This window comes from Colobus angolensis, unplaced genomic scaffold (genome assembly GCF_000951035.1).
Source record: "Colobus angolensis palliatus isolate OR3802 unplaced genomic scaffold, Cang.pa_1.0 Scaffold132, whole genome shotgun sequence".
NCBI classification, from domain to species: domain Eukaryota; kingdom Metazoa; phylum Chordata; class Mammalia; order Primates; family Cercopithecidae; genus Colobus; species Colobus angolensis.
In genome coordinates this window covers 6,352,447-6,372,091 of record NW_012114400.1, presented here as the reverse complement: position 1 = coordinate 6,372,091, position 19,645 = coordinate 6,352,447, and positions in this window count along the sequence as shown.

Below are 19,645 nucleotides of genomic sequence, written 5' to 3'. Positions count from 1 at the left end.
GGGGCCTGTTTTGGAATGTGGTGGGCGGGGAGGGATAGCATTAGGAGATAAACCTAATGTAAATGACGAGTTAATGTGTGCAGCACACCAACATGGCACATGTATACATATGTCACAAAACTGCAGGTTGTGCACATGTACCCTAAAACTTAAAGGGTAATAAAACAACAACAACAACAGAATAAATTAGTATCAAATTAGTTAAGTTTGAGAACCATGGAACATTTTCAAGTAAGCTAATTTTATGTTCATTATAGCAGCTGCTATTTATTAACTTCTTCATTTAATATTTATTGATGGCCTATTGTGAGTCAGACATTGTGCTAATTCTTGGGACACAAATTCAAGCAGCTTGCAGCCCCTTGTGGAAGACAGATATATATACACAAACTAGTATAAATAAATGTAAAATTGCAAAACAGCACATATCTGAATAACATATAATTATCTTACATACTAAAGATAAGATAGAGATGTAACCTAATAAAGAATACTAGAGACATTTTCACTGAAGTAAAAAAAAAAAAAATCAAATTAAAATATGAATAACGAGTAAGTCTTAATTGGGTGAGGATGTTAAAAAATTACGAGCCAAATCAGATTGAAAAAGGGCCTATAGATGCAGTATGATTTATCATAGATGGTTTTATCGAAATGGAAACAATATAAGTAAAACATTCTAGAGGAAACATTTCAGAGATCAACTGGAAGACCTTCAGATACACAATAACTCTGTACTTAGAATAAAGAATAAAAACTAATTTCTGATTAAAAGCTGGTTAGTTGAAATATTTTTCAACAGCATGAAGAATATTTATATGGTAATGTCTACTCTTAACAATATAAGAAAATGGCTCTTACCTACTCTCATAATGGTAAATTATGCCAATGAGCTAAAACATGAAAGGGAAATGTATGTGTGTTTGTGTGTGTGTGTGTGTGTGTGTGTGTGTAGTATATTTGGAATGTTGGAATGACATAATATTAGTATTAATAGCTGATGTGTTGACAAAATTATCTGCTAGTCTCTCTGCCCCCGACAATAGCTGCCTCTCAGAGGAAGTGAAAAACGGAGAACTAATAAGGAGTTCTGCAGAAAGGTGATTGGAATTAAAAACCATATTCCACTATCAACAACTTCCCACATACAACAGATAATAATTAACATTACATTTTACCTATTCAATAACAGATATAATAAAAGTGATATAAAAAATAAAAGGAATGAAAGACAAAATGTTATAATATCTATAGGTTTAAAAAACAAATTTAAGGGACTTATATTTTCTAATAGATGACTCTAAAGAATATCAGTTATTGTTTCATAATTTATAGACACTTCTTTTTCAATAGCTTATAATCATTATTTTGAAACTATTACAAAAACATTTTAAGTGTACAAATCAAGGTAGAAAGAAAAAGAAAAGCTAAAAGATTTTCAAAGTCAAGAAAAACAAAGGTAAACTTGCTTCGACATATTTTAAAACATGTTATAAATCCATGTAAATGGTTGAGTTTTATACAAAACAATAAACAATTCAGCCAGTCAGAACAGAAGTATCACTGAGGGAACTTCTTAAGCTAACAAAATATCTGTAGAAAATTGATAGCATCACAAACTGTTGAAAAATAAGAATTATTTTAAAATTGCTAAGAAAAAGGACAAACTATTTGAACATATATACAATGATAACCCCCACCCACCATTGCATGAGCATAAGACACATGGAAAATATGAAGGAAAAACTTGTCTGATCTCAGGATCAAGATGGATCTTATATCCATCAAACAATTAACATAAGCCACAAAAATCCACCATATAATTTACTTTTCTTTCAATGATGCACAAGATTTAAAACAAGTAAAATAAAAACATACACAACAAACAAATAAAAAAATTTCATAGATATCACAAACAATGTTAATGCTCTAGGGAGTTTTGAAAACCAGTTTACTCTGATTTTCCTATGGGAAAGTTCATTATCAAAAAATCCACAAGAGAAGAACTGCAATTGCCAATAGCATATGACAAAAGTTTCCAAATTACCATTGATCAAAACACATTATAGTATACATGGAATGACATTCATTGTTGTGATATACATGATAGCACAGATTAAATGACACTTTTATCTTGCCAAACAGAGAAAATGTTTTAGAAAATAACATCCAGTATTCATCAGGGTATAAAAAAATGTTCAGTTTTGTAGTCCCAAAATAGCAAAGCAATAAAACCTGTCACAACTGCAGTTTTACAATATTTATCACGGTATCTTCTTAAATACGGACCCCTTAATAGATGAACTCTAGGTATTAAAATGAAGAAAATAATTAATATCTAAGTAATTAGTTATAAAGGAGAATGCTCAATTCAGTGCTATTTTGATAGCAAAATATAAGAAATAATGGGAAAATAACAGTAGCGTTATAGAATAGTATGAGTAGAAAAAGATTTAGTTAATGGAGCAATGTGTATTTAAATCCAAATTTGGTGAATCTATACAAATTAATATTAAAGTGATTTTTGAAAATGCAAATATTTACTAAGAATGAGAAAAATTGCTAGAAATTTTAAAACGTTGAAAAATATCATAAACATGAAATTTACAAAAAGAAAATATTTTCATTAATTGACGCCTTAATGCCTTTGATATTATGATGTGAAATAGTGTTGCATAAAATAAAATATTGATTGTGGCATGACACTAAAATCAAATCTGATCCAATAATACTGTGTATAATCTAAATTATGGAATATACATGTACACATATAAAACAAATTTTATATACGTTGCTATCTTATAGCTTCTTTCAGAAGTTAAGGTATGATTAAATTTCCCTTTTATGTTTTTATTTGTTTTCTAAATTATCTATAAATTTTTCTAATTTTCTTATAATAAATAATTATTTCATAATCTGAAAAATTAAACAGCATCTTTTAATAGAGTGAGTTAATCTTCTTTCCTTGAATTGTATTCACCAAGTGTAAAGGGAAAAAAACAACTAGAAAGACAAAGTTCAAATCTTTACCTTCTTTTTCCCCATAATCTTCAAATATTTTGATATGATTCTTTGGTGTTTGCTAAAGCACTTCTGGACAGACAAGTAAAATAGTATGTCAAATCCTTGAAATAACAACACTCCTGCTGTTTCCATGAATTGCCTGAGTCTTCTGATTTCCTCTGCAGAAGAAAGGGAAAATGCTCTTGTTCAATTTTACTTACAAATAATCCATTGAGATTTCAACTTTTAAAAGTATATAAATAAATCTTGACTTCCAATATCTGTCTGAATACTGCCTAAAACCGAAGACCAGTATTTGGCCAGTGTCCAGGGTATGCATACCCACCTAGTGTGAAACTTCTAACGAAGAGTGTACAATATTGTAGAGAACTTTAGCAGCCTATCCAGAATAACATGTACAAGGGAGTCCTGTTACTACACAAAAATTACACCTTAATAATATTTACACATAATATTTCAAAGTTTATCATATTCCTTAAAATATTCCATATCTCAAAAATTAATATGAAATCATTGCATTCTCTTTACAGGCAATAATAACTACCACCCATTGTGAACATTATTTTATTCCATTCCAAAGAATCTTCAAGTGAATATGAGCTACATACAAAGAAATAATTTATATAAATAATATATATGTGTGTGTGTGTATATGTGTGTGTGTGTGTGTATATATATATATATATATATATATATATGTAGAAAGAGAGAGAGAGAGAGAGAGAAGAACTCTTTCAGGTAAACTAAAATTAAACTTTCTAAAAAAATACAAAATTAAAAGCTCAATAACCTTCAACTTAATTTTATTTTATCCAACTTTAATTTTATTTTATCCAACTTTAATTTATTACATTTAATATAAATAAACAGTGATAAAAAATTTAAATCTATCGTAGTTCAAAGTAAAAGCTCTCCTCTAAAAGCACTTTATGAACTATATAATTTTCAACCAAGATCAATTATATGGCATGCTATAGCACACTCGTAGAGTAGCATTATATATAAGTGAATATTAATCTACTTTTATTGACAAAAATATTGAGCTTTACTATAGATTTTTAGAAGACTTTTGCTATTATAATGTAATAACTAAAGTTTTATGGTATATATATTGTGGAAAAGTAAAATTTTCATGGCTTTCTCAGTGTTTCTATACAAGTTTCAGTTTCTTGAGTACTGGAAATGTATACAGTATAAAGATAGAGAATACTTGCTTTCACTTCCGTTAGAAACATTTTATTTTTCACATGTAATGAAGATTAGATCAGTAGCCCAATTAGCAAGCTAACTGCTTCCATCCAAAAAGCTTTCTCTTGTCTCTTTAAGAGTCTAGTTTACATTCCCAGATAGGCAACTAGGTTAGAGCATTATTTTTCTTCCAAAGAAATTCTCTCAGAAAGGAAAGGGAGAAAATAATATCTTTCCCTTTTATAAATGGAAGAAGTTAATATTTTCCCAATCCTTGGCTATAGAGAGAGCTCACAATGTCTGTAGAATATTTTTTCAATTTGGCTTTCAATAATATTGTTGTTCAGGGTTACTGGGTATGGGTGGACAGACATTGGCATGTTACTTCAAAGGATTGTTGATTGGGCTGTGAGCATAATAAAGCTCTTTACTCTGAGGCACATTAATGTACTTGATATATACTGTGCAAATAGGGTAATATTTCAGGCTTTTCACAGTTTCTGGCATATATTTAAATATTGCTTTCCATTTATCTTTAAATAGAGTCATTTGTTAACAGGGAGGCTATTAATATAAAATAGTCTATTCGCAATATTTTCTTTGGATATTTTTAAAAGTTATTTTACCCCAAATAGTAACCTTTCAAGTTGTGCTCAAACATATTTTATGACATAAGAAAGCCCCAAAAGATAAAAATTGATCATGGATATAGTGAAGATTTCTTAATTATAGTAGCATAAAAACAGGCAGCATAATTTATGATGGCTCAACCTCCATTTGTAAGTTGTAGCCTAGAGATTCTATCTCACAATTATTACACCCCCTTTTTTTTTTAACAGGAAGCAAAATAAATTAATAATATTATACTAACATTTTTCAAATGTTCTGAATTACTTATCAGAGGCCTCTAAAATCAAAACATCTATTACTTGTTTGGTAAGTAAAGCAGAATGGAAAATCCATCAAAGCCAAGAAGGACTTTTTTTTAAACTAGAAATACTAAAATGAAATGCTTGATTTGAAAACAGCTATAATCTTGCAATAAATTTTGTCTTCGGCAATATAAAAGGATTATATTCAGTTCTTTAGGTGTGAATATTAATAAGGTACAGTACTATAATTCTGATTACTTAAAAATCTTGAATGTTGATAGGATTTGTTCAGATCATGCAGCTAATAGATACTCTATAAATTAATATCTCAAAATTATAAATAACAGTTAACACTTACAATGTACTTAAATAATCAAAAATCAAAGTTCTATTTTTATTTACATTTGAAAACTGTAATTCTAGCTTGTATATTTCATATTCTAGTGTAATGATACATGCAAGTCATAATCACATACAAAGGAATCAATAATCCAGGCAATATTACAAGCTAACTGTGTAAATCTAGTTCTAATATATCTACTTGCATATTTTCATTTAATACTCAATAAATTATGAATCATTATAACTCTTTTAAATATATTTCCATATTCTTATGAACACAAAACTACATTCTAAAATTAAGAAATCATATTTAATATATTTTAAGTATGCTTTACAAAATAATCCTTGAGAACTAGAACACTCTTCATGACCAAATGAAAAGATACGTTAGCAGAAAACAGATCAAAATCATATTATACTTTCATTTACATATAGAGTTATTTGTCTGTGCCATAAATATTTTAAAGTATATACTTGGTAACTTTGACTTACAATCTACATGATGATAAATAAGTTGTGTGTTACAACTTCCATTGTATGTACACTGCACATACAACTTACAAAAGACCTATTGTCAAGGTCAAAATTGTGAAACTAATGACTAAGATATTTCTAATATTTTAAAAGATTTTCCTATATTTTCTATTACATCTTTCTCCCCTTTCATTGCCTCATCTACCCTCCCTAAATAGGTTTTTGTTCCTATCAATTCCCTGACACATTTCTTAATACCCAGTCTCTGTGTTGCCAAATTCAATGATCATTACAATAACCTCATCTCAATAGATCATTCAGGAGTGATTGATATAACTGATCTTTCTTAAAATACTTTATTTTCTTGGCTTCTGTTACACTGCTTTCTTCTGACTTTTATTCCTCATCCCTGGTCAAACAAGAAATTGTGTTTGGCCTTATTCAACTGTAATGTGTCTCCTCTTCATTCAGTTTCTAAATGTGGGAATGTCTCAGGATTCTGTCCTGGAATGACCTCTCTTCTTACCTGCAGTGTCTTTTCAGAACCCACATCCTAAATATTAATCTGTATACTGATTAATTTTATATTTTGATGTCTCCAATTCTAACCCCATCTGTGTATATTAAGTTTAAATATTACTATGATCTGAATCTTTGTGACTGGCAGAAATTTATGTTGAAATTTAATTTTCCTTGTGGTGGTTTTAAGAGATGGAAACTTTGGAATTGAATTAGATCACAAAGGCACTACCCTTATGAATGGGATTAGTGCCCTTATAAAAGTAGTTGAAGTGAGCTGGCTTGTTCCTTCTGCCATGTGAAGGCACAGCAAGAAAGTACTTTCTGTGTGAAAAGGGCCTTCATCAGACATTGAATCTTATGGTATCTTGATCTTAGTCTTCACTGCACCCAGAACTGTGAGCAATACATTTCTATTGTTTATAGATTACCACAGTCCAAGGTATTTTGTTATAGCAGCCAAAAAACTAAGACAAATATTCAAATGCTATCTATCTAAGTAGGCAGATGAATCTGTGCAAATCTGCTCTTCTCAGTCTTCCATTTCTCAGTAATTGGCACTGTGACCCTTTTGTAGTTAGAATAAAATTAGCATCTGCTTAATTCTTCCATTCTCCTCCTTTTCTTATGTACTCTGTTATCGGATCCCACAAACTCTACATCTACAGCTTAACCAAATTCCCCATTTCTTTACCTTATGTGACTCTCTAGCCCCAGTGATTCTCCTTTCTTTCCTGGACCAGTTCAATAGCCTAAGTGGTTTCTCTCCTTTTATTCTTCCCAAATACTTTCTGCATGAAGCAAATAATCTGTTTAAAATATATATTGGATTTATCAGCTATATGCTTGAAAATTTTTAGTAGCTTATTACTCATTGGAAATAAAACCCAATCCCTCTATCATGGAATACAAGGGCTGGCATGAATAGGCTTTTAGCAGCATCTCTTACAACATGCACTATCACTTTCTCCTTCACACACTGTCCTCTATCCACTATGTTTTTGATTTGGTTTTCCATCTGAGAAATATGTTAAACTCATTCTTATATTGGAGCTTTCACATTGTTTCTTCTTCTTAGGAGTCTTTCCTCTGATTCATTCACAGATTGACTCATTTATTATTTACATTTATTGTTTATCATCATAAATTAATAGAAGTTTCATATTCTTGTGTCAAAGTGAATTTCCTTTAGCACCAAATGTCTAAATTACAATGCCTACCCAACATCTCAATCACTAATTTATCACTCTCTTTTATCTCTATTGCCTGAAAACATATTGAAATTTTCTTGAATGCTTATTATTTATTTTCTTTCTCTTACCTACTGTAATGCCTGCTCCAGGAAAGCAAGAGCCATGCATGTCTGTCCAGGGCAGTATCACCAGCATGTGAACATAGTAGGGTCACAAAAATCTTTGTTGATTTAACAGACATAGTGCTTGAATTTTCAAAAAGGCAGAGACATGAAATTTAAAACAACTGCCATGATTTTTATTTTAAAATAAATACTTGTGTAATAATTGGCAAGACAAAAGTTCCAGTGAAAAGTCAATGAATTATAAATAGAATTTAGAGAAAAAAGGGAGCTGTTTCTCATAAGATGGAGAACTATATCTTTGTTTCTGTGGCAATATTTTTAATTGCTGTGCAACGTTATTATTGAAAATTAAAATCCTTAAAATAAATCATTCAAAATAAAATAAATTTATGGCCAGTACAAATTTTCACCTTTGTTGATTTTTTTTATGATTTTCTTCTCAGCTATATTCCCTCTCATTATACCTAGTACTTATTTTTATTTGCTTATTGATCAATTCCTCAACCTAGTAAACTCTATTAAGGATATTAGCATATACTCTGGTTTACCACTGTTGATGCACAATGAAGCATAAAGACTACATATAAAAATTGCTCAATAAATGATTATTGAATAAGTGAATTAAAATGTGATTGTAGGCCTGAAATACTTAGTACTCCAGTATCAGTTATTCTTGCCATCTTAATTTTACAAGATTATCACCAATTCCATAATTTTTTAACTGAGTAGAAGTGATTTCTCCTTCACTGAACATTTAAGATTTTTGCATGACTCTTTTTTTGAAACACCTATAATATTATACATATTTTTGTCAAATATATAGCAAAACAGTTAGTATGTTCTTTCTTTATTGGAAATAATTCGTATGTCTATCATGAGACTTTATATTGGCATTAGTTTTTTTTTAAATCACTAGCAAAGGGAGTTCAAGTATGGCAGAAGTAGTTTAAAGAAAGAATGAGTTAATTATTAGGTTAAATCATTCATTCGTAAATGCTATAGAGTGTTACTTAGAGAGGGGATTTCTGGCTTCTATTTGCTGCCTGTCAAGTGGCCACACTTCTGTCAACAGTGAGTTAAAGTGCACTGATAAATCACAGTGTTAAGGCTGTTTCCAAATATCAATCTTCCCAATATAGAACCCCTTAATGTAGTACTATAAAAGAGAAAATAAAGAACATATGCATTTGCTTGTCTTTTTTCTTAGGAATTATCTGATAAAATAAATCACTCTTAAATTGCCAATGAGAACTGTACATCAATAGTACCTAATCATGAACAGATCTCATTTAATTTGATAACATTTCCAGCCTTTGGCTGGGAGAAGTGGGGTGTCAAAGATTCTCTTCCATCTTGTCAGCCTAAATTCACTTATATGGGCACTCTATTGCATAAACTGAAATAATATTTTTCAAAAATATTCCACAGGAGAGATAGAGAAGAAGAATTCCTCAAGGTCAAAAGATACAAGGTTTCAGTTAGAACGAGCAGTAAGTTTTAGTGTCTATTGCACAGAAAAGTGACTACAGTTAATAACAATGCATTGTATATTTCAAAATTGCTGAAAGAGTAGATTTTAATGTTCTCACCAAAAAATAATAAGTACTTGAGGTGATAGATATGTTAATTAGCCTAAGTTAATCATTTCACAATGTAAACATATGTAAAAAACATCACATTTTACCTCATAAATGGAAAACAAAATAAAACAAAAAAAAAAAGGATTGATCCACTTGGTAAAGAAATAAGGCAGTATTTTGACCTAGAAAAGCAAGAAGAATATTTTTGTACAATAAATTATAAAGAGTCTTATTTCTTCATAACTAAAAATAGAATTAATTTAATTGACTTAGGTGAAGTCTAAAGCATATAAATAAATGAAAATAAGAATGAACGTAATTTAGGAACAAAATTATCAATGAAGGTGTTGATGAAACAAGTTGGTGTTTTAATTTTCCTCCAGTACTACTGACTTCCTTCAGACAAGGTGTTTGAAAACTTTTTCTGTAAAGGGCCAGGTAGTAAATATTTCAGGCTTGAAGGCCATAGGATCTCTGTTGCAACAGTTCCACTCTCCTTGTTGTAGCAGAAAATGTAGCCTTAGATAAATATGTAAATTAATAACTGTGTTCCAAATACACTTTATCTACCAAAGCAAAGAGAAGGTCAGATTTGACTATGGATGGTGGCTCGCTGACCACTGCTTCAGGCAATAACTATGGTAATTATGAATTTTTCCAATGTTTTAAACTTATTTGCAGAAATTATTACACAAATAATTGATGTTTAATAACCCTTAACCATGTTTGAATTATTGACATCCCACAGAGAGAGCGAAATATTTGTTCCAATGAAGAGGATGATAATTATGATAGAAAACAAAGTAACATGTGAGCTCATTAACTGAATAAATATATACCACTACGAATACTAGTTTGAATAATTACATTGAGAAAACCAATAACAACATATGGGTACTTGATATGCAGTGGATTACATTCCATTTGGTCATGAATTTATTCTCTCTGGAGTAAACATTCTGAATAAATTGTAAGCAGTTGAAAACTTTTGAATGTACTGATTTGTCAATCACTGATGGTGCAAAAGTATGCATTGTGTCATTCGTGCTTCATGGCTTTGCACACACTATTTTATCTTCCTGGATGTCAATTCCTTCAGTTGTTTCTATGAAAGCATGACACTATGATCATATTAACAAAATTGGAAACAGGAAATTCAATTGAAGGACAATAACATTGACATTGATATCATATCCCAGCTCTGTTCTTTTTGACATCAGCTCTCTGAACTTCAGAAAGAATTTTCATGGAATCTTGGCAGTTCATCCTCAGTTGATCAATGATTTTGTTGAGTTTCAACCACAGCACTTTTGCTTATATAAAACCTTCTTACTTGTTTAGATGTGTGATGCTTACTGCTGCCAACTAAAATGTAAGTTCCATGAGAAGGATTATTGTTTGTCTTATTAAAACAGTGCTTTTTGACTGGCATGTACTTAGTATTTAAGGGAAATTCTAAACTTGCTAAAGGAAGCTGTCATCTATTTTTCTTTCACCCATAGTATCCATTATAGATAAGTTATTTATTGAAGAAGACCTAGACAATGCTTACTTTGGATTAGTTAGAAATGTCTTGGATTTCCTTAAATGTTTCTAATGATGGATTTTTAGTGTCATAAGGCTGAATGAAATAATATCCTTTAACTTTATAGATTAGATGTCCTTTAGGTTGATGGATAATTTTAGGCCTCAGAAATTCCCCTATTGTAGTTTACATACAACTTCACTATCCAAGATTTGTCTGTCTCCCAAATTCACGTTAGTGTTCCAGCATGAATTTCCAGCTTCCACTGATCCATTTGGAAGAGTAAATAGAAAAGCAAATTGATTTTAACTTGAGTGCCAATTCTTATGGATTGGTAGTGGCTCTTTAGAGCATTAAGGTGAGAAATATTCTGAAGCTACATCTGGGTTCAGCTGGGGAAGAGTGCCTTGGAGGATTAGCGATGTTGTTTGGGAAAGAGGAGATGAGGCAGTAATATGCACACCATGTTTTAGAATGGAGCATAGATGCATTATTCTAAAAGCACTTTCCAAAAAGTGAGTATATTACTATTGTTTAAATAACACTGGTGATTTCCTTTTTACATGCAAATGGATATTTACTTTGTTCTTTCCATTCCTCCTCTTTTCTGTTGGAATAAAGATGTCTAGTATATTTTAGTCTTACATTAGTTATTAATATGAGCATCTTTTGCTTGATCAAATTCTTAGACTCAACGGCCATAAATAGATTAAAAACTTAATGAACTGTGTATCTCAACTCTATTCTGTGTTAAATTTTAAATAGTTATCTAATAGTTACAGGAAAAACAAATGTTAGCTGATGAAATATTAACAGCATAGTAGAAAATATGAAAACATAATTGAATAACAATGAAAATGATATTAATATCAGATCATGTCTGGACATTTGTACTACCATTACATTATTTATCATGGATGTCAATGTTTTAATGGCCATCTGTTCAATATACAAAGTACTACATGCCATTAAGATACTAAATTACTATCAAATGCAAAAAAAAGAATTCATATATCTTGCATCCCAAGCATGTACTTATATTAGAAAATATGAAATAAAAATTCCTCTCAGGAGATGGAAGTTATATGTTATCTGTGTGAGAGTTATCTTCAATTGTAAAATTTCAAATTCCATTTATTCTGCTTTATTTCCATGTCACTGGGTGTGAAATTTATGATATGGAGTTTGGAGCCTATTAAGTGTAGAAGAGAGAGATGGTGTGACAGGGTGAAGCAAAAACTTGTATGTGGAAGAGTTTGAAAATATATATATGTGTGATCACATTACAAAAAAGATCACTATCAGTTAAATCTACTGGTTTTGGGTCAGAGAGAAAATTACCTGCATTATAGTGACCCTGTAACCGACTAATTTCAATTATTATTTGCTTGAACCTTCTTCATGAATGTTACCATCCAATTTTCATCTGTTGCAGAGTTTATGGAACTTAACTTCAAGACTACTTTTTAAAACCAATCAAAGACAAAGATAAGTCCAAGTCAAAAAAAAAATCACTATAAATTCATAAAATGGGGACCTTTTTAAAATAAAAGAAACAAGATTAACATAACCAGTCATCTTCTAAAAAATAATTGTCAAATATGGATGAGCTGTGGTAAACAATTATATACAAACAGACACACACAAACACATACACATGCACCTCCACATTTGTTCTATTTTGTCCTCATTGAAGATGAATTTATTTCAATATTATATTTCTTTGAAGGCTGGCGTCTGTTAATGAGTGCCGTACTCTGAAGTAGTGTTGATCATATTTGCATGATTTAGAGTGTCCAAAATTTTTTTCAGCCGGGTACGGTGGCTCACGCTTGTAATCCCAGCATTTTGGGAGGCAGAGGTGGGCAGATCACGAGGTCAGGAGATCGAGACCATCCTGGTTAACACGGTGAAACTCGATCTCTACCAAAAATACAAAAAATTAGCCTGGCGTGGTGGCAGGCGCCTGTAGTCCCAGCTAAAGGAGGTTGAGGCAGGAGAATGGTGTGAACCTGGGAGGCAGAGCTTGCGGTGAGCCTAGATCGCGCCACCGCACTCTAGCCCAAGTGACAGAACAAAACTCTGTCTCAAAAAAAAAAAAAAAAAATCATATATATGAAATATAACTTCTAGTACCTTCAAATTATAATTCCGAGTTCTAAATATTTGATCTCACAAGTCCAATATATCTTGTATGTAAAATTTTATCAAATATTTGAGGATTTGTATATATATTGTATTTTCTGCACTTTATTCTCTGAGTTACACTCCCCAGTTCCCTAAAAATGTACGGATTTTTCTGTCACCATGATCAGACTCCATGAATACAACCTAATCTTTTTTCAACATCTCTCCTAAAATGCTATTCTTATAAAGATATACATTTAATAGCAGGGATAAAATCTATAATCCAAGTGTATGTCAGTCAGAGAATGTACTCCAAAAAAATCCAGTCTCTCAATTCTAATAAAAATTCAACATAAGAAATACATTTATAGAGCATAGCCTGAAGGGTATGCAGCCCATACGATCATTAAGTAACTCTAAAATCTATTTTTGGATTAAGTCACACAATTAGAAAATTCCCATAAGATTATCTGAAATCCCTTTTTCTTTGTTTATGGCAGAATCAGATAAAATTGAAGAACAATAAAAAAAACAGTCCTTGGAAATTTGTCACTCCTTTTTCCTTATTTATAGTTAAAAATGTTTGTCATTATATCACTCCGTGTCCATTTAAGATAATGTGTCCCTCTTCAAATTGTGTGCAAGAAATCTCGAAACCATATTTTGGCTCACATCTTAGAAGAGACTAGCACATCACCCAACAGGATTTGTGGGCCAAGATCATACCTAGCTAATTCTCACATTACTTCCTTAATTTTTCCATTTACTTAAAATATTTATGTAAAGCAGCACCATTTTTTTAAAGAACAAGTTGACTAGTGAATGAGAAAATAAAATAAAATAAACCATGACTTGCTTATAGACCAAGACCCTATAGCAGGTAAAGTTACCTACTTTACTTTTAGGACAGTATGAGACATGGTAGTTAAAAAGACTTATGCACATAAAGGCTAGAAGTAGTATTTACCTATGTTTCATGAAAAAAAAATACATTTTTTTTCCTCACAAATGAACATTTTAGCCATCTGTTAAATAGATACTTACTGAATGGTGGTGGCAAAAAGGTAGATATAGCATGGCACTTTCCCAAACTTTATAGCATAGTCAAGAGAGATAAGGAAGTAATCCAGGCCGGGCGCGGTGGCTTACACCTGTAATCCCAGCACCTTGGGAGGCCCAGGCGGGCGAATCACGAGGTCAGGAGATCGAGACCATCCTGGCTAACATGGTGAAACCCCGTCTCTACTAAAAAATACAAAAAAAAACCAGCTGGGCGAGGTGGCGGGCGTCTGTAGTCCCAGCTACTCGGGAGGCTGAGGTAGGAGAATGGCGTAAACCCAGGAGGCGGAGCTTGCAGTGAGCCCAGATCGCGCCACTGCACTCCAGCCTGGGGGACAGACTGAGACTCCTTCTCAAAAACACACACACACACATAAAAAGTTACAGTGACATGCACATGGTAAGTTGAATAAAGGACAAGGAATATTCAGAAAGATTGGAGTGAGGTTTGTAAACCTCCCTAGAAAAAATGACTGTAAGGTGTTATAAAGGAATAAGTGGAAATTAGATAAAGAATGAAAAGGACTAATGCATTCCAAGCAAAAGAAATATAATTTATACCTAGGGGTTGCAGTAAAAAAGCAGGATGGGATTCCTGGAAAGAAAGTAGTCTGGAGATACTAAGACCTGTAAATTGAAAAATAGGGAAAAGTAGTTGCATCTTTTTCTTTGTTCTCCTCATGAACACCGTGTTTCAGTTATCTATTACTGCTTAAAATTCTACCCTAACATTTAGTGACTTAAAATAACAATGACTTTTTCTTTTTCTCGTAATGCTATGAATTGACTGGGCAATTCTTGGCTCATCTCATGTGGCTCCCTCATGCAGCTGCAGTTATGGACACTATAACTGGATTTAGGGAATTCAAGTGGTCTCATTCACCAACTTTCAGCCAGTTGATGCTCGCTGTCAGCTTGGACACCTTAGATTTTCTCCGTGGGCTTTCACTCATCAGTAGACCACACTGGCTTTTTCATAGAATAGTGGACTCAAGTTCTAAGAAGTCCAAGGTAGAACCTGCAACATAGCCTGGATCTGGAACTTGTATAGTGCCATTTTTTTCACATTCTGTTACCCAAAGCATGTCACAAACTGGTCCGATTTAAAGGGAGGGAAAATGGGCTTCATATCGTGATTAAGAAGCAGTAAAGTCTCTTTCCCTGTGAGAATGAAACAAATTATTGAAGTCATCTTTGTCAGCAATCTATTGACACTGCCACTAATAGTCCAGTGTATCACGAATACCATTGTGACAAACCAAGAACAGGAAGGATCATTATATGGGATTGACATGTCCCTCCAAAATTGAAAAGGTTTTAGAAGAGATGGGTGTGAAGGAGGCTGGAGGAAAAAAATTTAAAATAACCAAAAGATGGCAATATGTGTCATAACAATTCATACAGATAGGCTACTTATTTTCATTAGGCATAAATAAATCATATATAGAAAGCAGGTAGTCTAGAGTCAAGTTCTATGAAAAACTGATTGTTTTAAATCTTCATTTGAAGTGTTTGAAAAACATCGACATATTAAAGTCTTTTTTTCTTGAAGCATAAAAAGTCCCAGTTTAAACAAATATAAAAAATAAAAATGTTACTTAAAATTTACAGCACGACTTTCAAAGGAAACAAAAAGCTAAAGAATAAAAATATAATCCTCAAAAATTGTTGCAATTCAAAATATAAAGGACTTTTACTTGATTTATCTTACTTAAAATCTGTAACAACTCTGAAAAGTAAATATTATTACCCTACATTAAAGATAAAAAAACTGTAAGTAGGTACCTTTCAAAAAGCCTGGTATTTCTTATTCCAAATGAGCTAAATCAGAAGAGGAAATTTGGTCTCAGTCTGAGAATTGAGAAGATGGAGAGTCTGGACCATTTCCAAGATTGTCTTCCTTCAGTTGACACTGAATCAGCAAATAATCTGTGTAAGATACACACACAATCATTCAGAAGGATACAGAGGGGATGTGGTTTCTCACACAGGGTGCCTGAAGTTCTGTAGTTAGTGTGAAGTCTGGGGATGCTCTGAGTTTAGAGGACCAAGTAACTGCAGGTTCACTTCCTTAGATAACTTGGTCGGCAAAGAGGCCACATCAGCTCCCAAGAATCTACCTACTACCAAATCTACCTACTACGTTCTTACTATACATGTTACACTAGTCTGGGTTCTATTACCAGGTTTCAAGTTCTGAAATATTTACTTTTTCTAAAAAATTAAATTACTTACCAATTGAGATATCTATAATTTCTAAATCTCTCCTTTTTTTGAGATGGAGTCTCGCTCTGTTGCCCAGGCTGGAGTTCACTGGTACAATCTCGGCTCATTGCAGCCTCCGTCTCCTGGGTTCAAGTATTCTCCTGCCTCAGCCAGCTGAGATTACAGTTGCCCACCACCACACCTGACTAATTTTTGTATTTTTAATAAAGGTGGGGTTTCACCATGTTGGCTAGGCTGGTCTCGAACTTCTCACCTCAAGTGACTGCCTGACTGGGGCTCTGAAAGTGCTGAAATTATAGGTGTGAGGCACCGAACCCTGACCTAAATCCCTAATTTTGATTTTAAATAATTAATGTGAGACGTATTGCATTCAAAATAATGGTGACATATCTAATTATACAGCACCTCTGTGTCACGCTAATAAATTATATGACAAATATACTCACCAGAAAAGATTTCTGTTAGTCTAGCTTATAGATTTAAAGATTTTTTTTTCCGTTAGAATTATGCTTTAAAAGTATTTACAGGAAATATTATGTAGTAAATAAAATATTTTGAGTGTAAGTGAGAAAACCATGTCCTCAAACGTTTCTAATATTTCCTCTTAAATTTGGAAATATTTATATAAAATCTTATAGTAAGATGACTATTACTTTTCTAGGTCGCTTATATCTCAAAATATGGCAAAAAGCAAACACTGACCTTTTCTGTGTTTGAATACAAAAATTAAAAGCTTTCTTATTTTTGATTCTTTACTTTTTGGACCATCTCCAGGGAAGCTCTGCTTCACTACAGATTGAGTGGGTTAACCTGTTGCCCTCAAGACTATTTGTCTCTATGGAACTCTACTCATTCATCCACAAAGGCACCTTTCCCTTCACAGCCATGCAAGCAGAGAAGTTTTTATACAGAGAGTGAATTAATCATGTTTTTGTCATACTGCACACAAAATAAGTCACTTGATACAACAGAGCAAATTGTTAGCTGTAAGTTAGTTCACTCCATTAGAGTTTTACAATACAATTTTAGTTATATTTTTCTAGGAGACAGCCAGGATTGATTGTAAGATAAAATATTTTAATTTTTAATTTTCTAAAATACAGCACTCAACTTCAAAAACACAGTCTAAAGTAACTCTTGTAAGAATATACTATCATATGGAAACAACATTTATTATGTTCCTATCAGGAGTTCTAATGCATTTTCTTGGGCCAAATTGTGAATTATTTAAAGTAATATAGGTGCTAATACTTATATGGGTTACAATTTATTTTAAATAATTAAAACTTTATTGCAATTTTAACTTGTATTCCAACAGTTTACAGTATTTAGTATTTTATGTCAATTGTTTTATCTAGAAAGTGACTTTCTTTTGTCTTATCTTTTTCTACAATCTCGGCTACTAACTACACTGAAATTTATGTAAGCAAATTTACCCTCTTAAAACTTGCCCCATGAGACAGCAGAGAAATAATTTGAAAGAAAATCTCATAAACTATATCTCGTTTTAAACAGCCTAAAGAGATATGGAAACATGGATTCCAGCCAAGAAAAGAAAAAGAGTAATGGGAAGCTAAATTAATTTTAGAAGTTATAAAGGAATAAGTACCAGTAATTGGTAGATATAATATTAGGGAAATTTAGAAATGCACATTTTAAACATTTTTTAAACAAGAACTCCTTAGAAGCTTCCTCTATCTCTGCCTAGTCTCTTACAGACACAATTATCATATGATCATTTTCAAGCAACTTTATTGTCTTTGACTTCCAAGAGAGGTTTTTATGGAAAATAGTGGGTTGAGTGTTTCAGAGTTAATGTATTCTAGCCAGTTATATAAAACTATAATTATCAAAAATGTTTTTTGTTTTTATTTTGATACAACCATGAGCTACTGATCCTGCAAGACTATGGCAAGGAATCTTTTTGTTCTTCAACCCGTTAAGAGTAAGTTTCCTCGATGATGCCCACTCACTCCTGAATACTTAAATACATATCAATTAAAAACCAGGACATTCTCCTGTATAGTCACAAAATGCAGCCATTAACTCAGGTCAGTAACATTTACATAGTTCTACCATCTAGTCCAAAGATTCCATTTACATTTTGCCAATTTTCTTAATGGTGTTATTTATGGGAAAAAGGATAAAGGATAAAGACAGTATCACCTCTTACATTTAGTTGTCATGAACCTTTATTTTTTTTTTAATTCTGTAGTTATTGTTTTGACTTTCATGGACTTAATATTTTAAATATTATTGGATATTGTATTAAATGTATATCTAATTGCATTTAACCGATATGTTGTCATTGTTAAATTCAGCTTATTTGTTTTTCACAGAAATGTCACAGAAATAATGGTGTGTTCTCATTCCTTTGTATTAGATGGTACAGATTTTAATTTGTTCCATTGCTTTTGATATCCAAGTGGGTAGCTTGAGGGAGGAGATAGAGCACGGTAGCCCAACCCCCAGCAATCGTCACCCTGCAGTAACACCATATTGAACAACTTTTTACACAGGAAACCACATTCACAATAACCAAGAAAAGCAGGTGAGCAATCTCAGTGCTTAGTTTTCATATAATATCAAGAAAACATTCCTTGAAGAGGTTGGGAATAACAGTCTGGCAATGTCTATACCACTCCTCCTTCAGCCTCAGGCAACATAGCACAGAGAAAGAAACTGTGTGCTTTGGGGAGCAAGAGCAAAGTGAGTGTGAGATTTTTGCACCGGAACTCAGTCACAGCAAAACACAAACACAGGGCAGAATTATGCAGGTGGCCATGGAGCATTTAGATCATTCCTGAGCCCCAGCAAAATTTTCTATCCCTAGTGGGAGAAACTTAAGCCACAGACAGCTCACCACTGGCTGACAAAAGTGGCCTGAGGCCCAGAATAAATTTGAAGGGAAGTTAGACCATAAGAACTGTAGTCCTTGAAGAAGCTCTGTTGTGGCCCTGGTCTTAAAGGCAGTAGATTTGGGGTGTGGCCCAGTGTGACACCAGCTGTGGTAGCCATGGGAGTGCCTTCACTACCCCTCCCCCAATTCCAGGTGGTGCAGTTCAGGGGAGACTTTCTCTGCTTGGGAGAAAGAAAGGAAAGAACACAGAGGCCTTTGTTTAGTAACTTGGATATCAGCTAACCCAGAGTAAAATAAAGTATCAGGGAGATTCCTGGTGCCTACGACTCCAGGTCTTTGCTCCTGAATGGTGTTTTTAGGCCCACCCTGGGCCAGAAGGGAATCCACTGCCCTGATGGGATGAACCCAGTCCCAGCAGGATTCACTGCCTGCTAACTAAAATGGAAATGGGCCTCAAATGAACATTAGTGGCAGTAGGCCACAGTGGCCATGGGCCTTAGGTGAGCCTCAGTACTATGCTGGTCTGCAAGA